Source organism: Glossina fuscipes, unplaced genomic scaffold (genome assembly GCF_014805625.2).
Source record: "Glossina fuscipes isolate IAEA_lab_2018 unplaced genomic scaffold, Yale_Gfus_2 60, whole genome shotgun sequence".
In the NCBI taxonomy this organism is placed as follows: Eukaryota; Metazoa; Arthropoda; class Insecta; order Diptera; family Glossinidae; genus Glossina; species Glossina fuscipes.
In genome coordinates, this window is record NW_023998432.1 from 920,255 (window position 1) to 933,323 (window position 13,069).

Here is a 13,069-nt window from a genome sequence, read left to right on the forward strand (position 1 = left end):
GACATTAACGTATTTACATTATTTGAACCTTTGCTGTGTAGCTATGAGCTCGTTTCATTTTCGTTTTAAGCCCTGCAAACACGGTAGTCCCGATGGTGATATGACGGTTGCTGCCAATTACGCCCATTTGTTATTGTGCTGCATAATTTTGAGCACGTATCAGGCGAAAGCTCGTTCAACCTTCAATGACATAAATAATCGTAAAATTCAACGGCAGCAGAAACGTCGCAGCTGCCATAATCACCTGCTGTCGGATGGAGCATCGTTGCATCGTATACTTAAATCCAACACAAGCATTGCGCAGCGAAAGAAAAAACAAGTTAGTCGCGCCATTAAATGGATTCAACGCAATTCCGAACAATTTAAGAAATTCTCTAGCGCTATTACTCAGCGTAAACTATAATAACCACCGTCGAGTTGAAGGCAAAAACACCAACTATACCTCAAAATCCTAAATAACGCAACCGCAAACAAGTGGTATTTAAGAAACATTTTCAGTTATTTCATCCTGTTTTTACACAGAGTAAACCGCAAAAATGAAAATAACTTTGTCTATACGTTCTGCGACTCGAGAAAATGCACGGGAATCTTATGCATAACATTGGCAGCGCAAGCAAAAAAAAAGAAAGACGAAAAAAGACAAAAAAAATGTTTATGCGGCAACAAGAGCAGTAACGAAATTGAAGGTAAAATTGGCGCCAAAATATAGAGCACAAAGAGCAATGCGTGTAAGGATAGAGAGCACAAAACCACACACGACAAGCATGAAAAGTAGTCGTTTGTGTTTTGATGAAGATTTTGCAAAAATTCACACACATTCCCTATAACAAGCAAAGGCCAACAACAAAAGAAATGTGGCATTTTTTCTTGTGGTCTTTATGTGCACTTTTGGCCTAATTGAAAAAATAAAAATATATAAAATAAATAATAAAAGAAAACCCTACTATTGACGATTCGAACCAAGTTGGCGCACTTCAACTTTTATGTTCGCATTCCGGATATGTATGTGTGTAGATGCATACATATATGGAAGATATATATATATATATATATATATGTATAAATTAAGGTACATCTACATGTATATATATAAGCACGTTGTCATAAGGAATGCATAGCTTACTTTGCATGCGGCAAGAAAGAGAAATGCGAAGAATTTTGGAACAAACCGTAGCAAAAATTCTTGTTAATTAAGTATATGCAGACCAAATATATTTTTCAATACAAATGATTTCTGCGCACACTTAAGATAATAGAATTGCTTTAAAAAGTTCAAGATATTTAGTTTTTGCTTATAAGACATGATTTGGAGGTAATACACAAATTTATAAAAAAGAGAAAAAGTTTATTCCTTTCCTTTTTAATTTTCTTCCATTCTTTTTATTTATTTATTTATTTTTTCAAATTTGGGCCTTGAACGAAAAAGTTTTCTCAGGTTTGTTATTTTAAGAAAGTTTCTGAACAATTTCCACCGTTTATGAATGTGTTCACATTCAGTGAAACAATTTTCTCCGGCACATACATGTATAAATGGATACGTATGGGTGGATATAAAGGTATAAAGTTACAGACCAGAGGTTGCGTAACAAATATTTTAATCATTTAAAATTTCATTTCATTGATTCCTTCACTCTCTCGATTTATATTTGCTTAGAAATTGTGAAATCTTTGTTAAAAGTTTTAAAATTTTTTATAGGCATATCGTACGTAGGCGTAGGGCTATATGCACATAAATAAATTTTCTACATAAACTCAATTTTTTTTATAGTTCTTCATTAGCAAGTTGCATAAGACAATAACATTTCAATAGCTAACCACGAACTTAACATCTTTGAGAGCAATAGGCAAACTTGAATAAGAGAATATAGACCGATAATAAATCTAATTTAATAACCTGCTTGAAATACCTCTTAAAATTAGTACATCGCCATTCCTTAAACGCCAAGTTTTTACTCTAAAGCGAATGATTTATCCCAAGCAAATTTTGTTTACCGATGGACATGCGTATAAAAACACACGTCTACTTCGTCTAAAGCTAAGCCAACTTTCAGTTCTACCTTTTAATTTGTGAGAACATCAAAAGGGAGTAGATATCTGTACTGATAGACAGATGAAGAGGTTTCAGGCCTTTTTTGAATCTTATCTTACTCATACTAAGAAATTTTTGGTGCATATAAAATGTTGTAGTACAAACGGACTGACCGAATAATTGTACTTTTTTTTTTTGGTACCAGTTACAACAAACTAATTTTCCTTGCATAACAATTATGAAATTAGATTTAGATATTTACGATGATCGAAATTGTTTTTGTTTGGTATACTGCGCCAGTATTTTCCACTCAATTTTTTGCATTTTTATCTTTCGAAACCATTTGAAGCCACTATTATTCCTAACTGAGTTTGATTACTCAAACAGCATTTATTATTTGGAGTAACATGAATAGTTTCAAAATATAGCAATTTTTTTTCCACTTATAACTTTCAAAAATAACAAGATTGCCGACGATATAGTACGAGAAAATATGTAATTGATCAACAGATTAAAATTTCTGATCAGTGAGATCTATATTTACCTCTTTATCTATCTATATGCTTATTGCAATTGACACTGGTAGCACCGATGGTTTTGCACTCTTCAAATGAGCATAAAACAAAAATCTTAATAAAATGTATACATTTTAAAATATGCACATTTTATTAGAGATGCCAAACTGAACGAGCGCTAAATTCCGATTTAAGTTACGTCCATTTATATGCTCGCCTCCCTCCTTCGTCACACTATTTATCTCCCTTCTTCGTTTGTCGATGTTTGCCTGACTGCTTGTTTTTCACTTTTCTCATCCATTTATCCCTTCCTTCGTCAATGCTTTTGTTCCCCTTCGTCCATAGATTGGCTTATTTAATTTCCCATTTCCTTTCCCAACCATTCGATTTTCCGGTTTTTTGCTTCTACCGTAGTTTTTTTTTGCTACACCATTTGTGCGCCTATCTACTATTTTCTAGATGGCTGTACGCATTTGTACAATTTAAGTCAAATGAACTTGGCTTGCCATAAGAATTCTTATAAGGCACTAATTTTACGATCAAAGATAACATTCTTTCTGGTGTCAGTTGTGGAGTGGCTTACCCGTTCAACAGGATCTTATCACGAATATCGCAGAAGTCATAAGCATATCAGATACATCCTTTAGCTGTAGCAATCAACTTTAGCATATAAACAACCATGAACATAGATCCGGCCTTCTTGCTGATGCCTTTTAAAATTAGACAAATTACACTTCGCATCAAGATAGTTAACATGTTAATGTAAATCTATATTAGTTGCTGCCCAAGTGTCGGATCGAGCCAAAGGTAAGTTTCTACTTTGTTTTATACATGTCTTTTTAAATATCTTGTCATTCCACTTATCAGCAATCAGAATATTTCGCTTTCAAATTACTTACTTATTTTCTCGATATATTAGCGCACATTTGCTAAGTTGCGAAAACTCCCTAGAATGTCGACGAAGATTTTCTTCATGTGTCAAAGGTTATGGCCAAGAGTTTCGTTTGGAAATACTACAGTTATGTTATACGCTATTATGATGACTATGAGAAAGTGTAAAGCACATAAACTGTCTGTGTCCAAAGAAATACACCGAGTCACTGATTTTATATGCACTGCTCTCCGCTATCAGTGTGCAACCTGCAAGTGTTCGGCTACAGGTTATATATGTTAAGAAACATGTGTGTTTTCGTGTTGGCTCTTATAAAATTATGGAACTGCATTTAAACTATACTGCCTCTCTTGCGTCTTAAGTGCCTTTACGAAGACGGCAAAGAATGTTCATATATGAGTGTAAAAAAGTTCATAATACAGTTAAAGTGGTTTTCTTTTTTTTGAAAAACATAATTTTAAGTTAAAATTTTGTGAAATGGTATAAAATTTTCACTGCTTAGTCACCGCCGCGGTTCACCCAATAATTTGTTATTTCGTCTTTCCCTTACATTTGCTCACCTTGAATGCATGAATGTACGCTTCTCATCTGATGTCCTTAAAAGTTTCCTCAAAAACGTGACGCTACTTAGTAGCTATATTTAGTACTAGAGTTTCATTTAATTATTTAACTTTTTCGTCTTATTACATATTAAGTTCTTGCAGTAAAATAAAATAAAAACTCGTTCACGTACCAATACATGTACATTTTGGGTTAAAACTTTTTTTTTAAAGATTTTCTTATGTGTTTCTTGTTAGTTCCACTTTTTTGTGATAGTTGCACATAAACAGCACGAAATGATGTTTGCATCTATGGGCATTCTATGTACATTTTACGCAGAAAAACGAAGCAAAAAAAAAAAAAACAAGTAAGAAAATTAAATTCGGTCAGAACCGAATCTTTTATACCTATCACCGTTTACCACAAAAAAAGACAGAAGAAGTAAAAAAACAAAACTCTCACGCTCTATAATATACAGTGAGCGAAGTTGATTTTTTCTATTTTCAAAATAAAAGTTTTTCCTTTTTAAGCATGTGGGCGCTGTAGGCGTGTCCTTTTAAAAGTTTAAGTCTATTCCCAATTCTTTTGCAAATTTTTAGGCGATATATTTATTTTCGCTAACAAGAGAATGTGTACCGCAAACACTACAAAGTTGCGCGAACAGTCAGATGGAGAAACGAATAAACAGATATGTTAAGGTACATTCCAAACTTGAAACTGGCCAAGAATTCATATATATTTAGGGTTTTTGAAGCTTGTTTCTGCGCGTTATAAGGATATTGAAAAAACAATTCAATATTGGTACACCATAATATTGGGTAGGCGTGGTCAATTTTTTCCATCTTTATGCATAAATGCTACAGTATCGCCCATAGAATATGCGATCAAATTTTTGGACATTTATTTGCTATAACTTATGAGCAATGAGCGCAAAACGATTTTTCGTTTCCCTTGAAAAACAGAGGTGTTCTCAGTTTACGTGGTGTTGTGGGCGTGTGCTTCGAACAATTTGGCTCATTTTCAATGCCAACCTGCGTGCAAGAATGATTCTTCTAAATTTGAAGTCGATAACTTCATTTTTACGGCCAAGAGAATATTTACAACAGACATTACACCGATGGACAGACGGATATGGTTAAATCAATATAGAACTCGATGCTAATCAATAAAATATATATGTTATGAGATCTCTGATGCTTCCTTCTGGGCCTTGCAAACGTTTTGACAAAATGAATATACCCGACATCCGTCGGTGATGGGTATAAAAATAAAAATAATAATAAAAACTAAACTAAAGAAATGAAAACTTTAAACTATGAATTGCAACATTTTAATGAGGATTAGAGTAATATGCAACAAATAGTAGAATAACTTTTGCAACTATATTACAAGATAATGAAATTACTAAAATAAGTGAGGGGAAGAAATTTTAAAGAAATGTTACGACACAAATGAGAAAATATTTATGAAATAAAAATTCATACGCGTATAAAATATGCATGCGAAAGGTTGGATTTTTTAATTAAAGATTCGCATCGTTGCATCAGGTCATCAGGACATGGAAAATGGAAATGGAAAAGAAAAAATGAAAAAAAAGGATTGAAAAAAAAACTGAAACCGAAATGAAAACACAAGCACGGCGAATATATTTCGAAAAGCTTAGTAATCCGTTATCCTCAAAGACATAGCGTAAGTCTTATGTAGTCACTTATTACTTTAACTGGTGGTACTAGATGTCTTTAAAATCGTGAACGCTTAATTTTATATTAGACGTGCGCAACTACCTTAATTTACGTTTTAACATATAGTTGAAGTACTTTCTGGTATAAAGAGAGAATAAACGTTTGATGATTAAAAGGCTAATAATAATCCACGAAAAATGTCGCTAAAATTCGGGCAACCTTTTCCTACATTTTAAATGAATCTTTTTGAAGCAAGTATGTGAAATTTTACGGATTTGACAAATGTCAAAATCTTACTGATGTGAAGTTAGCCCACTTTACCTGGTACACATTTTTGTCTTTGATAAAATGTGGGCTATCTGCACACTTGGGTTCGCGCCTTTGCCAACATAATTAATAATTGAATGCTATAAAATGATTAGAAAAATTAAACAAAAATAGAAATACAAGCATAAATAAAGTAAGAAATTATACAGAAATGTTATAAGAAATAAAAAAAAAAAAAATCTCTTGTAGTTACCATATAGTGCATGGATATTGTTGGCGAAAAGTTACAATATTTAGAGTGTACATAAAAAACTTTAATGAATTTTCCCTATCGCAGTTTTTCGATATATCTTAAAGGACGCTAAAACCTATCAGAAAAACCTAGTTTCATTACCTTTGTTAGGGGAGATCACCTCGAAATTCGCCAAAAACCGGCCCGCTCCATATATACAAGACCCTAAAGGCAAAATGTTGCAATATCAGTAAAATCTTTTCGTTTTCTATTTTTTAAATTCTTTATGAACTGTCAGTTTGCACACACGCTACAAAATGTGACTAAAGTTATGGAACCCTAAAGCCATCTATTGGTCAAAACGCCTTCGCCTTAAAGCTTAACCACATATGTTATATTTTATAAGTATATCTATGTATATATATATATATATATATATATATATATATGCGATATAATAGATGATTTTTTGAGATGATAACTGCGTTTGTAAAACTCGGGCGCACGTGAACTACAGGCAATGCAAAGGCATTGCTAATAATGTTCATCTCTAAAAAAATCGTTGTCAATTGCACAAACCCAGTATATTAAAAACTAAAACTTGGTCACATAAAAGAATTTTCCACAGAACACTTATACATTAAACTGCAATTTATGGTCCACGGTGGCAAAAATTGAACGTGCGTTCCCAAAGCAAGTATCGCGCAACACACCGCACTGCAATCAATTAGATTTCAAAGACTTTTTTAATAGTATTACAGAAATCCCAAATTCTGGTCATTTCAGCTAAGTAATAAAATGCCTAAAGAGGGAAAAGCCAAATGCACATTCGCAGCGCGTCATGCAGCTGCCGGCCGAGGAAAACGAGTAGAAGAAAAGCAGGTTAACGAACTAAAAATGAAGCTATAAAATTAGGTACTAGTAATATGACAGTAAAAATGTATATAAATAGAATATTTGTGAAAGGGAGAGTTGGTAGAAAAAGAATTTCGAGTTGAGCAGTCGAAAGTATTGCCAAAAATTAATCATTCATAATCCTACATTTAAGGAATATGATTGTAAAAGAAAGAACTTTGAAGTGTATTTCTTTTGAACAAAATATCCACGATCCAGTTATACGGACTGTATCTTAGAAAAGCGAATTTCATAACATTAGGTCTAAAACAAGAAGAAAAAGAACATATATTTTCAAATTTGACAGGGAGAGTAAAGCGCGTAGGTGTGGCAAAATAGTTCGTTGAAAGGAAAACTATCTTTTACGATAGAAGATTGCTACAATTTATAACTATTCTTCTCTTAAATTTTAACCTCAATCTAAAAAAAAGCAGAATGTGTTCAAGGTTTCGAAATCGCGCCCTCAAAAGGGTTTGAAGCATTTTACTTCGCGCGCTTTTGGCTTGACAGGGTTCCTGCTGTCAAAATTACAGGGAAACTGAAAGCACCTTTGTTCTCAAAAGAAATAAACTCACCTTTTACTCGCAAACTACAACAGATACATAAATGTAGGCAGGCACAACCTGTAGGTGATCTTGTGCTGCTTGCACAAAAATGGAATAATTCGCTTGCGTTCTCCCAGAATTTCTTTTTATTTATCTTATTATTTTTTCAGATAAAGTTGGTGGTTATGAGAGATTCGATCATAGCTAAAAGTAAAAAAATGCATTAGTCTACATACAATATATAGCCTGTCGTGGTGTGACTATTTGTTCTCAGTTTATTATTTATTATCCGCATCGTTTTATTCATGCGAAATTTATCATCATTATCTAATTAAATGGTATAATTTTAAAAATAGACCTTGCTCGTCGGAAATTTTAAAAGCGAATCGAATCCCTCGAAAAAAGTGTTGAAACTTAAGAAATACTGTTTTGACAATCTTGAGCAAAGAATTATTATAAGTTCGTTATACCGCTTTGCCTATTAAACAGATACTGAAATTATCATAACATGTATGCAAAAGTCTCAATCCAAGCTTCGTCGAATATGCAGTCGCTTTCTATGGATTTACATAATATTGTGAAAAATTAGAAATGAAAAACTTTTATTGTTATAAGAAAATGTTTTCACATTGAACACACTACTCAATGCTGCGAAACTAATTCTATTATCTCTTACTGCTAGACACAAATCGTAGTGCTCTTGACACTTGAACTGAGCACACATAAAGTCGTGTCGTTAATGGAAATCAGAAAACATGCCAAGTAAATCATATAAATCCGCCTTGAAAGAAGAAGAAAAGAGATTAACTTACTTACGTATAGTTTAGGTAATGACATTCGCAAGCTGCACAAATATCTTTACGCATATATAACAGTATATTTCTTCTTCATATATGTTTACATATATCTATGTATGGATAATATTTGAAAAACATTATTTTTCCAATTACTGTAAAGTTTGGAAATCTTAACACAAAACACAAAAAGTGCTTAAAATGCGCTTTTAACACTTCGCGTAAACAATATGATATATGGGAAAACACATTGTTCGATAACATTAACTAACACTGCTCCTTCTTAAACTGATAAACATTAAACTTTATACAGATTTTCATTTCATATCCGCGACAGCGGGTATATTAAGTTTATTAAGCACAGCCATACAGGCATTAAAGCGATATTGTAAGAAGAACGTGAACAATGAATTGCATTCGATCACCGGTTTATACGATTTCTTGCAAATTACTTTTTTACAAAGTTTGCACATTGCGTAAATTGCTAAACAGGGCTAAGGAGAAAACTCAGCCGCAGTAATCAGCTAAAATATATAAATAAAAAGCACAAAGTGTTGTTTAAATTTTTTCTTTTTCCCTACTTTGTGTACAGTGCTTAACCACTTGGTTGGTATTAAGTAACCCCCAAGTGCGAGTCTTTTCCGCATATGCCTCATATATAATTTGTGTGTCTATTACGATCCGTATTTATTTATTTCCGCATTTCTGATTGCCTGCCTGTTACATGCCCGCCTTCCTCTTCAAAGCTATAACAAACATTTTCAATCCCCAACCTGACTAGAAACTGTTCTTTTGCTTAAAATTAACTCAAAAAATTAGTTAAGTCGGTTCATAGAAAAATCTAATTAAAGAACTCCCAGCATTTAGTTGGTTTTCACATAAAATTGCCTGATGTCTTATCTTTTTCTGCACTGCTCTATACTGGTCGAGCCGATTTGAATATGTTACGTCAAGAGCGTGTCTTTTTGTTTATATTACGTTGAATTCATGTGCGCATTTTACTTGCTGGGGCTTAATATAATGCTGTAGTAACTTATATAACTGGAAGCTTGTGCATAAACTGCACTGCTATTTGTGACGTGTTCTGATTCATTTATTTTTAATTAAATCTTTTTATTTTGTTATTAAATCTTTTGACATAAAAAAGGAGTATAAAACTATGTATTTTCATCCGATATTCCGATATAAGATTTCGAAAATTTATTTTGTTCCAAAATTCCTTGTTTTTAAGCATTATAATGCATTCAAAATTCGTATCTGTAATCTTACAAAGTATAAAAGATTTACTTTCCTTTTATATAGTTGAACACTACCACTGCACTACCGTTACTGTTGATAATGTTAAGAGTAAAAATTTTCAATCAGGCAAACAACTGCTTTAAATATTTTGTAGTTATTCCCATAAAGCAGAGAGGGAGTCCTAGTTTTCATTTTACAGAGTTTTACATTATTGCTACATTTTCAGCTGCTTTCCTTTTCTTTTTTTTTTATTCTTCATCTTCCTTCTTACCTTCTTCAACTATTTCAACTGGCAAATCTTTGTTTTCTATCGTTTTGAAGTGTTATGTATTCATTGGGGTGTACATCACCAGCACAATGCACAATGTGATGCTGTGGTGAACTGAGCTTTGCAATAAATGACACCTGAGTTGGGCTTTAGCATTTTCCTCCTTTCCTTTTTTTTTTCTCTCTCTCTCTCTCTCTCTCTCCGTATACTCATGCATGTATTCATAATACAAAAAAAGGGAAAAAAATCAAAATATCAAAAACTTTATCTGAACCGTTTTTACAGGTAAACCATTAAATATGACGATAAAACATAAGTTATTTTATGTACATATGCTTTATACAAATATATATATATATATATATATATATATATATATATATATATTGTTAAAGCATTGCTATATCTCTTTATGTATACATGTTAAAGTATACACAGGTAATGTGCACTCAAGTTCTGTAAGTCGTCTTTGTATGTCTCTCCAGCTTAGTACCTACTGTGATGGAATAATTTATATATTACTGTATGTTCATGTGATGCGATTTTTCAACAATATTCAACCGGTTTACAACCATATTGCATAGTAAAAAGATAGACAACAAGACAAAAGCAGCCCCACTGCATTACATTGTCTATCCTTCGATATCATCGTAAGCCGCATGTATGCTGTACGTTTGTTAAGCATACTTACTAAGGATGGAATGGTATATAGTAATTTGCTTGTCACTGGATAAGTAATGCTATGTAATAAAAGATAAGGAACTGTCTTCATGATCACAGAAAAATTTCTCAGCCCATCTATCGTTATCTCTCTCCTCTATTGTATACAAGTGACAAATTTAACTGACGGAGAGAGCGAAAGGGAGAGAGGGAGAATGGTAGAAAGGACCAAAGATGTCCTTTAATTCTAACAATTATCTTGTAGATAAACTAAAAACGTAAACATTTTCCCCTCATCGTATCAAAATCATTTCCACAGGAATTTATTTATTAGAATTTTTAGATTTAAAAAAGCAAACTGCGCATTTAAAAGTAAATGTTCACTTTTGTCTGTTTGAATTGATTGCATAATGTTCAGCAATATTATTATCCCTTGCAGAAATAGCTCCCACAAAAGTCCATGGACGTGCCTGCCTAAACTTTCCATTTACTGTAGATGCATATATGATGGCGTCATTTCTTGCCATTAATTTAAATTATCTTCAAAGTAAGTAACGGTAACTAACTGGTATTCAAGGTAGAAGTCTCTTACGTTTTCCCCGTCTTTTTGTACTTTTTATCACTTTCACCTGTAGCACGTTCGATCGGACGCTGTTGTTCGCACAGGTATATCGGGCGTTTAATTAATACAAATAAATATTTATTGCTTTTAATTATAGATACATTTATTTTGGTTTATTTAATGTTAAAGAAGCCTTACACTGATTATATAATCTTTGAAAAAGACTATGTTATGTTATCAATAAAATGGTCTCGAGAATTATTGATCGTTATTGTATGCACGTTTGTGCGTGCATGCGCGCGAGAGTATTGGTGTGCATGAATATGTAGGTTTACGCGTTAACTTCATTGTTTGCTAAGATGTACTTTAAATTTATTGGTCTTACTCTTGTGACTGCATGTGAACGACCAGTAAGTTTATGTTTTTACTTATTTATTTACTATATATCAGGTTTCCAATATAAATAATTAAATAAAGCATATACGTGTATGCATTTTTACTTCTTCTTAAAATAGAATCTTCTGAATAGAATTTACACCGCCAACCATAGAAAAGCCAATAATGTTGTTTTATATTTTATGAAGCTAAACATAATAAGAAGCCACAAAGCAAGCAAACGTCACAAGTAAAATAAATTATTCAGAAACTCCATGCTTTACTTTGATATAGCGGCGCATCTTGTAAAATCCTTCAGCAAAAGGCACGAAAAGTCAGCGCAGAATGTGATGTTGGATGTCTCCTAATTAAAGAGAGTTCAGAAAATCTGCTACACTGACATTTTTATGGCTGAAAGATAAATGCTATGAAAACCTGATTTTATTCGACAAATTTTTTAGACGAATTTCTATTAAACACACCACTGAAAAGTAGTGTTTTTATAAAAATATTGTATTATTATTATTATTATTATTATTTTAATCTTAGACTAAAAAAAGAGACATTGAGCACTAGCAACACAGGCTATCGGCTCTAATTTAAATAAATGGATATTAGATAACAAGCTTAGTAGTATTAATAAAGTAAAATATTGAATTGATATTCTGTTCTGAAGTTGATTGTAGAATGTTCAAAGGGTTGATCGTTCCAAATGCAATACTTCTAGCCAAGGAAAAGTTGAGGCAGTCGCAGAGAATGTGCTTTATAGTAAGAGTTTGTCCACAACAGCAGATTGGGAGAGAAGACTTCTTCAGGATCCATTGGTGAGTTGCAATTGTATGACCAAGGCGAATTCTCGAAAATGTTTGGATCTTGGTTTTCTCAACATTTGTTGGATATAGAGGTGGAGTTAATTGAGGGTTAATGCAAGAGCAGTGTTGATGATGGTATTGTAAATTTCCTTCTGCAATTTTCTCTTTAACTTTTCTTCCAATGTATCTTTGAAGATCCAACTTTTCCATGACATCATCCATAATTAGAGGAGCAGAAGCAGCATACTTTGCCGCTCGATCAGCCTGCTCATTTCCCAGTAAATCGATGTGACTTGGTACCCATAACATTTTAATTTTTCCGTCGGGTGTAGTAATTATATTCCTTAATTTGTTGATGGTGCTCCATCTCGAAGTCGAAGGGTTCCGGGTAGCTAGTAATACAGACAAACTGTCAGTAACAATGACGGTTTTGAGTTTGTTTTTATGGGCAAGGTTGGCAGCGTGAAGGATAGCTCTGGCTTCCGTTGTGAAAGCTGAAGTACTTTCGTGAAATATGTGGTTGAGAAGAACCCGTCCTGTAGCATCTACCACCGCACAAGCAGGAGGCAGACCAGGAGATTTTGAGCCGTCTGTGTACAAAAGATTCCAACCAGTACTGTCCAATACTTGGGTTTTCTCAGCTATTAGATTCCTGAAGACGTAATTTGGAGTATCTTCTTTCTTGTGCATAGACAGTGAGATGTCAAAAGAGCAGTCTTTCAAAATCCAGGGAGGTTTAACACCAAAAGAGCGGGAAATTTTT